Source organism: Triticum dicoccoides, chromosome 5A, assembly GCF_002162155.2.
Source record: "Triticum dicoccoides isolate Atlit2015 ecotype Zavitan chromosome 5A, WEW_v2.0, whole genome shotgun sequence".
Classification (NCBI taxonomy): domain Eukaryota; kingdom Viridiplantae; phylum Streptophyta; class Magnoliopsida; order Poales; family Poaceae; genus Triticum; species Triticum dicoccoides.
In genome coordinates, this window is record NC_041388.1 from 21,188,139 (window position 1) to 21,198,935 (window position 10,797).

Sequence of the window (10,797 nt, forward strand, 5' to 3'; positions counted from 1 at the left end):
GCCCCGGAGATGCGTGCTGCCTCTTCGGACATTTCACCACACCACCCCGCATGTATGAGGGCCCGATGCGACGCTCCGGTGGCATTGCTACCCCCACAGGGCCCCCGTCCCGCCTGACGCTGTAGTGTTTGACCACGTGATCTAGCCCTTTGACTTTGCACGGACGGGCTTTGACCAGCGGACCTCCCCACCCAGTTGTGTTAGGTCACCCCATAGGAACACTTTGGAGCAACATCCGGGCCAGACCCACAGCAAGATCCCCTCCGTGTAGACCCGATGCGTCAGTTTCCCCCCTCCAGGTGCCGGCGGCGGCGCCGTCCGTGAGGGGGGGCACACCCCGGACACGCGTGCCGTGCGTTTGCAACCACCACAACACTTACAGACTTGTGACAGGCCGCCTACGCAAGATTTGGCGGCATGCTAGCCCCCAGAGGCCGCCGGCCATAGCCGTAGACGTGCGAAGGGAATCCGCACAGAGGGAATTTTTCGGATATTTCTTCATCACCAAAAATTATGAAAAAAATACCATCGTTCCTATAGCACATGTGCCCACGTCGTGCAAAAAAACACATGATTTTATCGCGCTCCGAGTATTTAATAATATTCACGCCGCATCGTTACCGTAGAACGTCTACTACCGTGTCATCGCCGTCTGTCAGGGGGGCCACGCCCTGGAGATGCGTGCCGCCTCTTCGTACATGCCACCACACCACCCTGCATGTATGAGGGCCCGGTGCGATGCTCCGGTGGCATTGCTACCCCCGCAGGGCCCCCGTCCCGCCTAACCCTGTAGCGTTTGACCACGGGATCTAGTCCTTTGACTTTGCACGAACGGGCTTTGACCAGCGGACCTCCCCACCCGGTTGTGGTAGGTCAGCCCATAGGAACACTTTGGAGCAACATCCGGGGCAGGCCCACAGCAAGATCCCCTCCGTGTAGACCCGACGCGTCCGTTTGCCCCCTCCAGGTGCCGGCGGCGGCGCCGTCCGTGAGGGGGGGGGGGCACACCCCGGACCCGCATGCCGGGCGTTTGCAATCGCCACAACACTTCCAGACTTGTGAGAGGCCGCCTACGCAAGATTTGGCGGCATGCTAGCCCCCGAAGGCCGCCGGCCACAGCCGTAGACGCCCAAAGGGCAATCCGCGTAGAGGGAATTTTTCGGATACTTCTGCATCACCAAAAATTATGAAAAAAAATACTATTGTTCGTATAGCACATGTGCCCATGTCATGCAAAAAACTCATGATTTTATCGCGCTTCGAGTATTTAATAATATTCACGCCGCATCGTTACCGCAAAACGTCTACTACCGTGTCATCGCCATCTGTGAGGGGGGCCACGCCCCGGAGACGCGTGCCGCCTCTTCGGACATTTCACCACACCACCCCGCATGTATGAGGGCCCGGTGCGATGCTCCGGTGGCATTGCTACCCCCACAGGGCCCCTGTCCCGCCTGACCCTGTAGCGTTTGACCACGGGATCTAGCCCTTTGACTTTGCACGGACGGGCTTTGACCAGCGGACCTCCCCACCCAGTTGTGTTAGGTCACCCCATAGGAACACTTTGGAGCAACATCCGGGCCAGACCCACAGCAAGATCCCCTCCGTGTAGACCCGATGTGTCCGTTTCCCCCCTCCTGGTGCCGCCAGCGGCGCCGTCCGTGAGGGGGGGGGCACGCCCCGGACACGCGTGCCGTGCGTTTGCAACTGCCACAACACTTCCAGACTTGTGAGAGGCCGCCTACGCAAGATTTGGCGGCATGCTAGCCCCCGGAGGCCGCCGGCCATAGCCGTAGATGCGCGAAGGGCAATCCGCGTAGAGGGGATTTTTCGGATATTTCTCCATCACCAAAAGTTATGAAAAAAATACCATCGTTCCTATAGCACATGTGCCCACGTCGTGCAAAAAAACTCATGATTTTATCGCGCTCCGAGTATTTAATAATATTCACGCCGCATCGTTACCGCAGAACGTCTACTACCGTGTCCGAGGGGGGCCAGGCCCCGGAGACGCGTGCTGCCTCTTCGGACATGCCACCACACCACCCCGCATGTATGAGGGCCCGGTGCGATGCTCCGGTGGCATCGCTACCCCGCAGGGCCCCCGTCCCGCCTAACCCTGTAGCGTTTGACCACGGGATCTAGTCCTTTGACTTTGCACGGACGGGCTTTGACCAGCGGACCTCCCCACCCGGTTGTGTTAGGTCAGCCCATAGGAACACTTTGGAGCAACATCCGGGGCAGACCCACAGCAAGATCCCCTCCGTGTAGACCCGACGCGTCCGTTTCCCCCCTCCAGGTGCCGGCGGCGGCGCCGTCCGTGAGGGGGGGAACACCACGGACACGCGTGCTGGGCGTTTGCAACCGCCACAACACTTCCAGACTTGTGAGAGGCCGCCTACGCAAGATTTGGCGGCATGCTAGCCCCCGAAGGCCGCGGCCACAGCCGTAGACGCCCAAAGGGCAATTCGCGTAGAGGGAATTTTTCGGATACTTCTCCATCACCAAAAATTATGAAAAAAATACTATTGTTTGTATAGCACATGTGCCGACGTCGTGCAATAAAAATCATGATTTTATCGCGCTCCGAGTATTTAATAATATTCATGCCGCATCGTTACCGCAAAACGTCTACTACCGTGTCATCGCCATCTGTGAGGGGGGCCACACCCCGGAGACGCGTGCCACCTCTTCGAACATTTCACCACACCACCCTGCATGTATGAGGGCCCGGTGCGACGCTTCGGTGGCATTGCTACCCCCACAGGGCCCCCGTCCCGCCTGACCCTGTAGCGTTTGACCACGAGATCTAGCCCTTTGACTTTGCACGGACGGGCTTTGACCAGCGGATGTCCCCACCCAGTTGTGTTAGGTCACCCCATAGGAACACTTTGGAGCAACATCCGGGCCAGACCCACAGCAAGATCCCCTCCGTGTAGACCCGATGTGTCCGTTTCCCCCCTCCTGGTGCCGCCAGCGGCGCCGTCCGTGAGGGGGGGGGGGGCACGCCCCGGACACGCGTGCCGTGCGTTTGCAACTGCCACAACACTTCCAGACTTGTGAGAGGCCGCCTACGCAAGATTTGGCGGCATGCTAGCCCCCGGAGGCCGCCGGCCATAGCCGTAGATGCGCGAAGGGCAATCCGCGTAGAGGGGATTTTTCGGATATTTCTCCATCACCAAAAGTTATGAAAAAAATACCATCGTTCCTATAGCACATGTGCCCACGTCGTGCAAAAAAACTCATGATTTTATCGCGCTCCGAGTATTTAATAATATTCACGCCGCATCGTTACCGCAGAACGTCTACTACCGTGTCCGAGGGGGGCCAGGCCCCGGAGACGCGTGCTGCCTCTTCGGACATGCCACCACACCACCCCGCATGTATGAGGGCCCAGTGCGATGCTCCGGTGGCATTGCTACCCCGCAGGGCCCCCGTCCCGCCTAACCCTGTAGCGTTTGACCACGGGATCTAGTCCTTTGACTTTGCACGGACGGGCTTTGACCAGCGGACCTCCCCACCCGGTTGTGTTAGGTCAGCCCATAGGAACACTTTGGAGCAACATCCGGGGCAGACCCACAGCAAGATCCCCTCCGTGTAGACCCGACGCGTCCGTTTCCCCCCTCCAGGTGCCGGCGGCGGCGCCGTCCGTGAGGGGGGGAACACCCCGGACACGCGTGCTGGGCGTTTGCAACCGCCACAACACTTCCAGACTTGTGAGAGGCCGCCTACGCAAAATTTGGCGGCATGCTAGCCCCCGAAGGCCGCGGCCACAGCCGTAGACGCCCAAAGGGCAATTCGCGTAGAGGGAATTTTTCGGATACTTCTCCATCACCAAAAATTATGAAAAAAATACTATTGTTCGTATAGCACATGTGCCCACGTCGTGCAATAAAAATCATGATTTTATCGCGCTCCGAGTATTTAATAATATTCATGCCGCATCGTTACCGCAAAACGTCTACTACCGTGTCATCGCCATCTGTGAGGGGGGCCACACCCCGGAGACGCGTGCCACCTCTTCAAACATTTCACCACACCACCCTGCATGTATGAGGGCCCGGTGCGACGCTTCGGTGGCATTGCTACCCCCACAGGGCCCCCGTCCCGCCTGACCCTGTAGCGTTTGACCACGGGATCTAGCCCTTTGACTTTGCACGGACGGGCTTTGACCAGCGGACCTCCCCACCCAGTTGTGTTAGGTCACCCCATAGGAACACTTTGGAGCAACATCCGGGCCAGACCCACAGCAAGATCCCCTCCGTGCAGACCCGATGCGTCCGTTCCCCCCCCCCCACCAGGTGCCGGCGGCGCCGCCGTCCGTGAGGGGGGCACACCCCGGACATGCGTGCCGTGTGTTTGCAACCGCCACAACACTTCCAGACTTGTGAGAGGCCGCCTACGCAAGATTTGGCGGCATGCTAGCCCCCGGAGGCCGCCGGCCACAGCCGTAGACGCGCGAAGGGCAATCCGCATAGAGGGAATTTTTCGGATATTTCTCCATCACCAAAAATTATGAAAAAATACCATCGTTCCTATAGCACATGTGCCCACGTCATGCAAAAAAACTCATGATTTTATCGCGCTCCGAGTATTTAATAATATTCACGCCGCATCGTTACCGCAGAACGTCTACTACCGTGTCATCGCCGTCCGTGAGGGGGGCCACGCCCCGGAGACGCGTGCCGCCTCTTCGGACATGCCACCACACCACCCCGCATGTATGAGGGCCTGGTGCGATGCTCCGGTGGCATTGCTACCCCGCAGGGCCCCCGTCCCGCCTAACCCTATAGCGTTTGACCACGGGATCTAGTCCTTTGACTTTGCACGGACGGGCTTTAACGAGTGGACCTCCCCACCCGGTTGTGTTAGGTCAGCCCATAGGAACACTTTGGAGCAACATCCGGGGCAGACACACAGCAAGATCCCCTCCGTGTAGACCCGACGCGTCCGTTTCCCCCTCTAGGTGCCGGCGGCGGCGCCGTCCGTGAGGGGGCACACCCCGGACACGCGTGCCGGGCGTTTGCAACCGCCACAACACTTCTAGACTTGTGAGAAGCCGCCTACGCAAGATTTGGCGGCATGCTAGCCCCCGGAGGCCGCCGTCCACAGCCGTAGACGCCCGAAGGGCAATCCGCGTAGAGGGAATTCTTCGGATACTTCTCCATCACCAAAAATTATGAAAAAATACTATTGTTCGTATAGCACATGTGCCCACGTCGTGCAAAAAAACTCATGATTTTATCACGCTCCGAGTATTTAATAATATTCATGCCGCATCGTTACCGCAAAACGTCTACTACCGTGTCATCGCCATCTGTGAGGGGGGCCATGCCCCGGAGACGCGTGCCGCCTCTTCGGACATTTCACCACACCACCCCGCATGTATGAGGGCCCGGTGCGACGCTCCGGTGGCATTGCTACCCCCACAGGGCCCCCGTCCCGCCTGACCCTGTAGCGTTTGACAACAGGATCTAGCCCTTTGACTTTGCCCGGACGGGCTTTGACCAGCGGACCTCCCCACCCGGTTGTGTTAGGTCACCCCATAGGAACACTTTGGAGCAACATCCGGGCCAGACCCACAGCAAGATCCCCTCTGTGTAGACCCGATGCGTCCGTTTCCCCCCTCCAGGTGCCGGTGGCGGCGCCGTTCGTGAGGGGGGCACACCCTGGACATGCGTGCCGTGGGTTTGCAACCGCCACAACACTTCCAGACTTGTGAGAGGCCGCCTACGCAAGATTTGGCGGCATGCTAGCCCCCGGAGGCCGCCGGCCACAGCCGTAGACGCGCGAAGGGCAATCCGCATAGAGGGAATTTTTCGGATATTTCTCCATCACCAAAAATTATGAAAAAAATACAATTGTTTGTATAGCACATGTGCCCACGTCGTGCAAAAAACTCATGATTTTATCGCGCTCCGAGTATTTAATAATATTCACGCCGCATCGTTACCGCAAAACGTCTACTACCGTGTCATCGCCCTCTGTGAGGGGGGCCACGCCTCGGAGACGCGTGCCGCCTCTTCGGACATGCCACCACACCACCCCGCATGTATGAGGGCCCGGTGCGACGCTCCGGTGGCATTGCTGCCCCCCAGGGCCCCGTCCTGCCTAACCCTGTAGCGTTTGACCACGGGATCTAGCCCCTTGACTTTGCACGGACGGGCTTTGACCAGTGGACCTTCCCACCCGGTTGTGTTAGGTCAGCCCATAGGAACACTTTGGAGCAACAACCGGGCCAGACCCACAGCAAGATCCCCTCCGTGTAGACCCCACACGTCCGTTTCCCCCCTCCAGGTGCCGGCGGCGGCGCCGTCCGTGAGGGGGGCACACTCCGGACACGCGTGCCGCCTCTTCGAACATGCCACAACACCACCCCGCTTGTATGAGGGGCCGGTGCGACGCTCCGGTGCCATTGCTATCCCCGGGGCCCCTGTCCCGCCTAACCCTGGAGCGGTTGACCACGAGATCTAGCCCTTTAACTTTGCACGGACTGGCTTTAAACAGTGGACCTTTCCACCCGGCTGTGTCAGGTCAGCGCAGAGGGACACCTGGGAGCAACATCCAGGCCCAAAGCGACAACTACATCCCCTCCATGTAGACCCGATGCGTCCGTTTCCCCCCTTCAGGTGCCGGCAGCGGCGCCGTCCGTTAGGGGACCACGCCCCGGAGATGTGTGCCGCCTCTTCTGACATGCCACAACACCACCCGGTTGTGGTAGGTCATCCCATAGAAACACTTCGAAGATGCGTCCCCTCCGTATAGACCCGATGCGGCTGTTTCCGCCCTCCAGATGCCGGCGGCGGCGCTGTTCGTGAGGGGGGCCCACCGCAGCGCTGCCTCCAGATGTTTCGGCATAGCTGTTTTTGATTTTAATAAAATATAATGTTCTATATTCAAAAGAACATGACGGCACATTATTAATGTGTTCGAAAAAAATGCGAACTATATGTATATATATATATATATATATTCATAATCTATGAATTTTTTTACAAACTACACATATATTCATATAATACATAAAAAAGCATAAAAACATATGTAAAAAAAGCATAAAAACATATGTAAAAAAAGCATAAAAACATATGTAAAAAAAGCATAAAAACATATGTAAAAAAACACATGTAAAAAAAATAACTATGCCGACGCCATTGCCGTCGGCATAGATACGGCTGGGTTTAGGCGGGCGCCGTGCCACGGATCGATGACGCGGAGCCTATGCCGACGGCTGCCGTCGGCATATCTGCGCCGCGGATTAGTGACGTGGCGTGCAGAGGTATGCCGACGGCCGCCCGTCCCGACCGTCGGCATAGCTTTGACGCCGTTAGCCGCTGGTCACGGGCGGGGTCGCCGGGCCCACATGTACGCCGACGGCACACTTATGCCGACGGCCACTGTCGGCGTTTATTAATCTAGGTCGACGGCTGATCTGTGCCGACGGTTGCCGTCGGCGTAGATAGGGGTAGCCCGACGGCCAGGACTAGGCTGTCGGCATAGATCCAAGTAGGCCGACGGCAGCCGTCGGCATAGTTTTGGCCGTCGGCGTAGAGCCGTTTTCCGGTAGTGGGCAGGATTGCTGCCGGTGGAGTGGTGTTCGCTGCAGCAACCAAACAGGCCATGTCATCAAGCTTCACCTTCACAATACAAGTCCTGATGCTTACACCTATACTCCGTGCTTTGATGCTAATTCATTGCATGGCGAGATAAGCCCCTCACTATTTTCCTTGAAGCATGTAGAGCACATGGATCTTAGCATGAACTGCTTGCTAGGGCCAAATGGCCATATTCCTCTGTTCTTGGCCTCCATGGAAAACCTGAGGTACCTTAACCTGTCTGGCATACTATTTATAGGTAGAGTTCCTTCTCAGCTTGCTAACCTGTCTAAGATGCAGCATCTTGACCTTGGTCAGGGTTATGAAATGTACTCAACGGACATCACCTGGTTAACAAAGCTACCACTGCTGCAGTCACTTGGAATGAGCGGATTAAATCTCTCAACGATAACTGACTGGCCTCGTACCTTGAATATGATTTCATCTCTGAGGGCTATCACTCTTACTGCCTGTTCACTTGAAACTGCAAGCCAATCGCTTCCCTACCTTAATCTCACGAAACTTGAGAAGCTTGATCTGTCCGGAAACTTTTTAGGCCACTCACTTGCATCAAGTTGGTTTTGGAAAGTGAAGGGCCTCAAATACCTCAATCTTGCTGCAAATCAATTATCTGGAAACTTTCCAGATGCACTAGGAAACATGTCGTCACTCAAGGTACTTGATTTGTCTAACAACAATCTGGATATGAGAAACCTGAAAAATGTTCTTAAAAATCTTTGCTGTTTGGAAATACTGGATCTCTCTGAAAATTATATGTATGGAGATATAGTGGTGTTGATGGAGGGGTTGCCGCGATGCGCATGGGACAAACTGCAACAGCTGCATTTCAGTCAAAACCAGTTCACTGGGACCCTGCCAAATTTTATAGGAGAATTCAACAGCTTGAGCATGTTTGATCTCAGCTTGAATCAGCTCAACGGGACTGTACCAGCTGAATTTGGTGTCCTTAGTTCTCTGACTTCTTTGAAGATGTCAAACAACAACTTGACTGGAACTATACCCACTGAATTAGGTTCTCTGAAGAATCGGGTTGATCTGTCCCTAAACAACAATAACTTCAGTGGTGTGATCACGAAAGAACACTTTGCAAAGCTAAAAAGTTTAAAGAGCATAGACCTATCTTATAGTGGTTTAAACATCTTTTGCATCTTGCCAGATGGGTCCTCTCTTCCCATCTTGGCTTCAGCAACAGCAGGGAATATATTCGCTTGACATTTCAAGCTCTGGTTTAGAGGACGAGTTTCCTGATTGGTTTTGGTATACATTTTCACAGACAACTGATCTCGACATCTCTAACAATCAAATAAGTGGAAGCTTGCCAGCACATCTGCATGGCATGGCTTTTGAAGTACTCCACCTAAGTTCAAACCTGCTTAGTGGATCAATACCTTTGATGCCCCCAAATATCACTTGGTTAGACATCTCCAAGAACAACTTCTCAGGAGTAATGCCATCAATATTTGAAGGCCCCCGACTTCGAATACTAGTTATGTATTCAAATCGAATTGGTGGGTACATTCCAGAATCAATTTGCAAATTGCAAAAAATATTGTATTTGGATTTGTCAAACAATTTATTGGAGGGTGAAGTTCCTCAATGCTTTGACATCCAAAATTTACAATTTCTTCTGCTCAGTAACAACAGTTTATCAGGAAATTTCCCAGCATTTTTGCAGAATAATACATATATGCAGTTCTTGGATCTTGCATGGAACAAGTTGTCTGGAAGGTTGCCCACATGGCTAGGAGATCTGGAGGAATTACGTTTTGTACTACTAAGCCATAATGCATTTTCTGATAATATTCCAATAGGCATAGCAAGCCTTATCCATCTTCAATACTTGGATCTATCAAGCAACAATTTATCTGGTGCGATACCTTGGCATCTGTCGGTACAAATGGAATTTATGTTTATGGGTGATACATATAATGGAACCGTGGAAGCTGACAACATAATGGGTACAGGAGCTGATCACCTCGGAGAAATATTGTCAGTAGTAACAAAAGGACACCAACTTGTATATGGTAGAACACTTGTATATTTTGTAAGCATTGATTTATCATGTAACTCTTTGACCGGTGAAATCCCCACTGAAATCACTTCCCTTGCTGATCTGATGAATTTGAATTTATCATCAAACAAATTGAGTGGACCAATTCCAAACATGATTGGGGCCATGAAGTCACTGGTATCTCTCGACCTCTCTGAGAACAAGCTATCTGGTGAAATCCCATCGAGCTTATCAAGTCTAACTTCTTTGGCTGCCTTGAACCTGTCCTACAACGATTTATCTCGAATGATACCTTCTGGCCGCCAACTTGACACCCTCAGCGCGGACAACCCATCACTTATGTACATCGGCAACAATGAACTCTGTGGGCCTCCTCTCCAAAAGAATTGTCCAGAAAAACTGACATATGCTCTTACCTTTTCCATGCTATGTGTTTCATCAGTGCACCATCACCTGAAAAATTCAATGCATGAATCTTTTTCTTTTCTGCAGCCAACTGCAGAATTCGAACTCATTTGCCTTTGGTTATCACAAGTTTAACTTTTTTAACCTTTCAAATCTTGTTCATGGTAAAGTTTGGTTCGTCTCTGCGTTCGAGCTGCGGCTCCAAGATGTGTATTAAACTGTAACCTGTTGGTTACAGATTTACATTCTTGAAACTATTTCTATGTGATGTCCTGTCGGAGTGGAAATATGTTATGTGTAAATGCTGGTTTCTCGTTTCATTTTTCTCTTCGGGGGACGAGTTCGTCAGCATCAGGGCGGTGTGTGGCGGCGATGGACATTCAGATCAAACAATTAACGTTTCCGGTTCCTGGGCTCGCCGTTCAACCCTAATGGATCAAGAAAGGTATGTAGTCTCCAATGTGTTACTGATGGCAATTATGTCATTTTTTTCTGGTTTTGTCACGACGGATGATTAGAAAATTGTAGTGCATTATGTTACTGTATAATAATAACAAAGAGAAGCAGTCATTTTTTTTCTGTTTTTGTCATGATGTATGGATCGAAAACTGGGAATAGTTTAAATTCGGAAGTACTGGAGCTCTAGTAGTAGTAGTAGTAGTAGTAATACTAGTTCCTTTCTTACGTTGCTACTTTCCTCGCTGCTCAGGCTTTGTCGGAGCTTTTAGTGTCAAAATTTCAGAGTAGATTCAGTTGGGTCAAGTG

General features: G+C 53.0%; 1 pseudogene; it reads left to right on the forward strand.

Moving 5' to 3' along the window:
• Nucleotides 1–10,167, forward strand: part of LOC119299075 — a 39,983-nt pseudogene extending 29,816 nt beyond the window's left edge.
• The last annotated feature ends 630 nt before the right edge of the window (nucleotides 10,168–10,797 follow it).